Below are 7459 nucleotides of genomic sequence, written 5' to 3'. Positions count from 1 at the left end.
ATTATTATTATACATTGACCTCTTCCATCTAAATGGCGCTATGTATATTCTTTTACTTTATAGAAACGTCGCGCTTATTTTTAGAGTGAAAATCGCTGGAGTGCGAAAAGGGTGGAGAAGGTCCGCCGAGGCTTCGGTGGCGAAGTTGGTTAACGCACCTTCCCGGCAAGAAGGAGGCCCAGGTTCGACTCCTGGCCAAAGCAGATAACTTTTTTTTACTGCTCTGTAATTTTAATTGACAAAGTTTTTGACACTCCAGCGATTTTCACTCTAAAAATAAGCGCGACGTTTCTATAAAACAAAAGAATATACATAGCGCAATTTAGATGGAAGAGGTCAATGTATAATAATAATTAGACATAATACTTACCCATCGATTGCAATAACATCAACATCTTTAATATCGGCGTTCGATCTAAGACACGTTTAAACAGAGCAGTGGAGAAGGGTGTCCGCCAAGGCTTCGGTGGCGAAGTTGGTTAACGCACCTTCCTGGCAAGAAGGAGGCCCAGGTTTGACTCCTGGCCGAAGCGGATAACTTTTTTTCACTGCTCTTTAATTTTAATTGACAAAGTTTTTCGCACTCCAGCGATTTTCACTCTAAGAATAAGCGCGATGTTTCTATAAAGTAAAAGAATATACATAGCGCAACTTAGATGGAAGAGGTCAATGTATAATAATAATTTGACATAATACTTACCCATCGATTACAATAACATCAATATCCATAGTATGGATTTTTGAAAGATTTTTATTAACAATCCTTTTAACAATTATAAGATTAAAACGGGTTTGATTAACTTTTAATTTATGTTATTAGCATTAATAACTTACATATGTTATCATTATTACAAGACGGTATCAGTTTTCATATGTGACGTCACCGTTCGTAGACACCAGTGTAATGTCTGTATTTAAATTATCACGTAAAAAATATGATTTCTTATTTAGTGGTAGTTGATTTGGCGATTGAAGTAATAGAAAATAAAGTATGTCATACAAAATTTAATACAGAAACTGCTGAAAAATACCAAATTTTTTACACTAACTCAAATATTTTCACTTGGTACCAATACTGATAATTGTTTCACTTTTAAATATCTGACATTATTAAGGCAAAATGAAGACAAATTAAGTTGTATAAGATCTAGTACTTTAATATTTAAGGTGCAAGAAATACATGTGATACTTTGTTTAAACGTTTCTTGTATTAACATATAATCGTTAATATTTACTTCATTTCACAATGTATACAATCTCATATTTACAAATGATAACTATTTTTGTACAAGACAACAGTCTTAAAAATCTTGCTTTTTTTCAGTGGTTACTTTTGTCCCGCACGTTAATATTTCCTGAAACATTACTTAAAAAAAGGTAGTAAACAATAATATACTAATAATATATAAGAAATATTTCGATCATGAAAATTTTAAGAACTGCTACAATATTGTTACTTTACTCTGCTAAAAATAGTTTATACACTTTATGACACGGTTAACTGATTATCATTAAGGTTTTAAGTGTCCCGAGACTCTACTCATAACATATTTTGTACTTGAAATGATATCGTAATCAGCGTAAATTTCTACATGTCACTATTTGAGTTGATTACTTAATTATAATACCTAATTATCATCTATCACTTCATCAAAATTTACTTACATAGTTAAGTAATGTAATGAAGAATAATATACAATATATCAAATACTGATCTATTTGTATCAAACCGACAATGTGCATTGAATACTAATTGGTATTAGCAAAATACGTAGTTTTAACCTCACAAACAATACCGGCACACTATCACCATAATAAACATCAAATATATAGTTATTAATTAAAAACTAAGTTTAATACTGTACATAAGTAGCAAGTTTCTTTAAAACAATAAGGTTTATGCTGTCAAAGTATGAAAATTTTTTAACCTAATCGTACAAATAACGACAGGTCTCAGTGGTGTCATTTTAAGCAGCAATATGTTATCATTTGTTGTTATAACATTCAGGCGTTTAAAAGAAAAACGTTAATTTTAAATATAAACTTGGCTTCTTTTACTTTAATAGGACAATATTTTTTATTTTTTACGTGTCACGATATTCCGAGTTAATTATTTACACATATAATAATTAGTATTTATGTTCCAATCGGAGTAATGTTATTGATCTCACTCTCATAAAGTATTTTTTTCTGAACCGTGATTAGTTACTATGTGTGATAGTGTATTTTTTGTAAAATTTTGCAAGAGTATTATCATTTAACAATGTTTCAACAAATTCAACTGCCTTTCATACACACATTAATTTTGAATAAAGCAAAAGCTAAGACGTCAAAACATGTCAACCCCATCATGTAAAAACGACAGGCCTTCATGTTTCTACACTTTGGAAGTATCTAGCAATAAAGTTATGAGACAAAAATTTGTTATACATTATGGATCATTGCATGGTAACCTATGTCTCTGAGATTTTGCCTTTACGCAATGAAACCTTTGTCGTAATGTTTTTATAATGCAGTATAAAGATTTCTCCTCTTACAATTCCAGTCATATTGTATTTATGAAAACTTGAAGTAGTACTCTTGTCAAATTTTCTCTAGCTGACTCGTATCTCTTAGAAATTCAATATATTCTCTTTTAATTTTAGATCTCATTTTTTTTTATTTTTAAATTTCAACCATATTATGATTGGCACATAACTTTTTGAATATATACATATATATATATATATATATATATATATATATATATATATATATATATAGCTTACGGAGTATGCTTGTTTTTTTGGACGTACAAAATATTGTAACCTTAGCGACTACAAGATGGCGGTCTCGATATCGTATTGCCAACCCATCGAGGTCACACACATTGACACACATATACATGCTTTTTTTTAGATAAAATAACTTCAGTTGATAATGTTTTCTATTCTTTATGCGAAAACAACTCGTAGCGTTTCGGTATTGCTTGCGCGCGCGCGCGCGTATGTATGTGTGTGTTGTTCGATACCTCAATTCTATATTACCATTTTCGTATTAAATAGGGTGCTTGGTTAGCTACTGTTCATATTCAGGACGTACGTGACAACGAACCTCCAACTAATAGAATAAGATGTGCTCGTGTCCAAAAGCAGGATAACAGGCGAGGCTTGCAGTTGGTATAGCCTGTTGTATGAGATAAGGAGCGATGTTGAGGGTCTCCGAGTCGCATAAGCTTGGTCGGAAAGTTCGTTGGTAGGATGGGGATACACGTCCTATTCTTTCACGCCCTTTCCCCCCGTTCACCTCGTTAAAATTTATGTACATATTTGTTTTCTCTAATTAATTAAATAGTTTCTCTAAACATTTTTCTCTTTGACTATTTATAAACTAAATAGATTATAGTCGTCATCATCTATTTTTCATTAACTCAATCATCCAATTTTTTTATGAATCTTAAATCACTATTTTTATTGCATGATTTGCTATACTAAAAATATAAGAATTCTTCTATAACATGAACTTAAATTTTCGAAACGTTTTTAAGTATATGTTGGTCTATCTATAACGGGTAGTTACTGAAATATATCGCCCACTAAAATAACTGATAGGCCTCCAAAAATTTTATTTATTCTAAACATTTATCTGAGTCTTTTATCGATTCTTGATAACATAATTGGTCCTACTACTGTAATTTTATTTTATATTATGAATTTCAAATTCATTAAATTATCTTTTTGTATTTTTTGCATCAGAAGATACTTTTGGCATTTGCTTATTCAATTGAGTAACAAGTAATGCAAAAGCAATGTAAACGTGACTTTATTTATTAACTATGCTAATTTACCTGATAAAGGACATAAAAGTACATAAATTTCATTTGAAATATCTCCAGAAATTTTGTTTGATTAAAGGTTTAATAACTGATGTGTACCACTAATTACTGTACTTTGTCCTTCACCTGCAGCAACACTTCAAAATATTCTTAATGGATGCTTTTGACATTTAAAACAATTTAAAATGTGCATAAAAATGTCTCTTCGTTTAATATTTAAATTTAGTAACATGTTCAAGACTTCTTCTTTATTGAACTGTTGATGTTGTGATAAAATGCTAAAAGTAATTTTTTTTTCAACATTTCTTTCTCCTCTTTGTTCCAAAACAACAATGTCTTCTGCATAACTATGTTTACTTACATCGTCAACTTCATCATTATCGTTATCTGTTTCATTTTGATGCTTTTATAAGGATTTTTCTAACATATTTAATTTCAATCGGCCATAATTTTTTTCCGTTTTAATAACTTTTTCTTGGTTTTTGAAAAAAATTTGTTTCCAATTTTCATTTTGAATCTTTATTTTTTTTCATTTCCAAACGATAAACATAGTTAAAACTGTTCTCTAAAGTACTTGTTGCTATCTACCTCTATGTTATAGTCTGAAATCTTAGTGACTTATCTTTCTTTGTATACTTCATTTCTTTTTGATTATCACTATTATTATCTGTTTCATTGTTATTTTTGAGTAATTTTTAAAAGTAGTTATATTTACAAACGAAATCTGCTAAGCAAACATCGAATTTCTTGTTTCTTCTTTTATATTTAAAAAAAATATTGATAGCATATATTCAACAAGAATAACAGTTTCTCGCGTTACAAACAATGAATAGCAAAAACTACAAATTTTTTCATTTTTTCTTCCTTTATTGCAAGTAAAAGTATACTTATGACGTGGAAAGCACATTAAAAGATTTTTTGGATTATATTTGCACGGTGAATATTTATCAATAAATCCTATGACTGCTTTTTCTGAATAAGGATTTAGTTTATTGTAGGTTGGAGCACTTTTACAATAATTTAAACTATGCAAATAAATCGATCCTCTTGCCTGAATATCTAACGTAAAATAAAGTAGTCAACTGAATTTCTAAAAATGCCGTCCTGATTTTTGAATACATTGATTATTTTGTTTTACCGATTAACTAAATATCTTAGACCAGTAACGATATCGTCCCTCGTCCTAATTTTGTTTAAAATTTTTATTCTAAGCCTATTACTTCTTATTAAACAATCATTTCCTAATATTTCAACTCATAGAAATTTTAGAAGTTCAAAAATTATAGTTATTAATGCCAATAGTGTGATGAATAACGAAGTACTCCTAATTCTCTTGCAATATCAAGAAGTGTTCATTTTTACTTTCCTATTAACATGAGTACGTTCGACGTTGTTTTAAGAATCTAAATCCCTTATCCTGTTTAACCATATCATTGATTTTATTAGAATTTAAGACTCCTTCTGTAGTTAAATTTAAATTTTTAAAAGTTTTTGTAGCGAAATATTTCTATTCAATATAAGAATTTTATTTAACTTTTGCCTTGCCATGAATATCAATCTAGATGGCTCGCAAGATCATCTGCCTTTACGTCTGATTTCAGACTTTAATCTTTCACTATACGATAATTTACTATAAGCATCTATTTCATAATCACCAAATATTCTAGGAAAATGAAGTTCATTGATATTTTTTAGTTTATGTCATGGTAATAATAGCCTTTTTTTTATTCGGAGTTCTTATTTTGATCTAATTACAAATTTCCTTATTCCGGTTCATAATTAGAATTTCATCATTCTTTTCAAAATTATCCTCATCTTAATCAAACGTTAAGTGATTAGAATAGTTGTTCAAATTGTTTTTTATTTATTAATTAATTTTTTCAAACTAAGTTTAACTTTTTTTTTTATACAATCATGTATTAAATTAATATTTTCACGCTTTACATACCTTTTATGGTCCTACAGTTTTGTACATGTAGTCAAATTTATTTATCATTAAATTTTCTTGGTAAAACTTGAGTCATTTTATTTACATCAGTCCTTATGTTCATAACGCTTTCCTTGAAAGATAGTTAAGGATTTAATGTTTAAGATTGTTGGAAATTTGTATTTGCATAATTGGTTTATATGGTGATACTATCTTTCTTTGGTGAAAGATAAATTTTTTATGTAGTCTGGGATATTTAGAAAATGGAACACATTATTCGCTGCCATTTTCGAGATAATACCTTTGAAATACAGTTTTTACGTGTACAACAGATAAATTTAAAATTAGAACGACATACACGTAGTATATTTTGACTTTTTTTCTGTCTTGTCATTCTTGAATAAAACATTTCCTTTATCACTAATTTTATTTTTAATTACTGCATTATAAAAATTTTTTTCTATAACTTTACAATTTATTATAGTAAGCTTCTAGAGTCTCTATTTATATCACTTATTACAATTGCAAATATTTGTTTCTTAAAAGGTTATTTTAGTTGTCACTTTTTAAGTATTTTATCTTAGACCTTAGCAGTACATTCCTCTTAATATTATTTTTATTCTCTGATACTTTAAATCCCTCATTTGGTCTAATTACTTCATCACTTTCAATATGTTTTTCATTCTCCATTTTATTGTACGTTTAATCTGATTTTTTTGTTCTCCATTCCTTTAAATTCTTTCATTGACCATAGATTAATGTTTTTTTTTTTCATCTTGTTTTTATTTTTGTTTTATTAGTAATTATAGAACATCTCAAATGCCTACTTATTTTATTGTTCATTTTGTTTTCTCTTATTTTGTACTCATTATTATGACTTTTAATTCTAATTCTTTTAAGATTTATTTCATTTTCTTTTTCTTTTTATACCTCATAACTGATCTCAACTTCTAAATACTATTGAAATTATTTCCATTTTCTTTAATTCTATTTTTGTTTACAGGTCTATACTTTTTAACGTTATTTTTTATTACATTTTCAGGTTTGGAAATACTTTTCTTCCATTTTTTATTTTCTTTTTAATTACGACCATTTTTTTTTTAATTTTCTTCCATTTTTTTTTTTTATTTTTGTCATACTATTGAAAAAAAAGTTTTTGCAACTCATTTGACAAAATTAGATAATATACAACATTAATCTAAAATAGATGTTGTCTAATAACCTTAAACAAATATCTGAAAAAAAATTAACGTATACATTACTCTCATATTTGTTACTTCTATTATTTACCAAACATTTGTAATTATTTTTAATATTCACCATGTAATAATAGTGACAACCACTTATTTTCTCAAAACTTAATGCCATCCTTGGTGTTATGTATACATTTTTACTGAATACAAATATTCCAACTGATTTTTTATTAAAAATTTTTCAAGTTAATATTTTTCAAGCACTTCTCCATTCTGTTTAGAAACAATATTTTTTACTTGTAAGCTCAAATCATATCATTGGTTAAGTTAGTTTAAAGACAATTTGTTATGTAACTTGAAAGTGGTTGATTTTAGCCCCATTTATACTCATTTACAGATGTAACTTTTAAGTGTAAAGGTGTATGTTAAGCGACGACTTGCATAAACAAATTTATTCTTCTGTTTCTCAATGAAGAAATTTTTAGACTCTTAAAAGATTCATCCTTAACAAAAGTCGTCTCCTAA

At 27.8% G+C, this 7459-nt stretch overlaps 1 non-coding gene across 1 annotated transcript; it reads left to right on the top strand.

The window, feature by feature from the left end:
* Window positions 1–460: 460 nt before the first annotated feature.
* Window positions 461–533, top strand: TRNAA-GGC (transfer RNA alanine (anticodon GGC)). Its single transcript has one exon. It is a non-coding gene; the product is annotated as a tRNA-Ala (tRNA).
* Window positions 534–7459: the final 6926 nt, after the last annotated feature.

The sequence above is a fragment of the Copidosoma floridanum genome, unplaced genomic scaffold, assembly GCF_036245765.1.
Source record: "Copidosoma floridanum isolate Cflo_tuat_1 unplaced genomic scaffold, Cflo_Japanese_pri ptg000011l, whole genome shotgun sequence".
NCBI classification, from domain to species: Eukaryota; Metazoa; Arthropoda; class Insecta; order Hymenoptera; family Encyrtidae; genus Copidosoma; species Copidosoma floridanum.
This window is presented reverse-complemented; position numbering and strand designations above follow the sequence as displayed.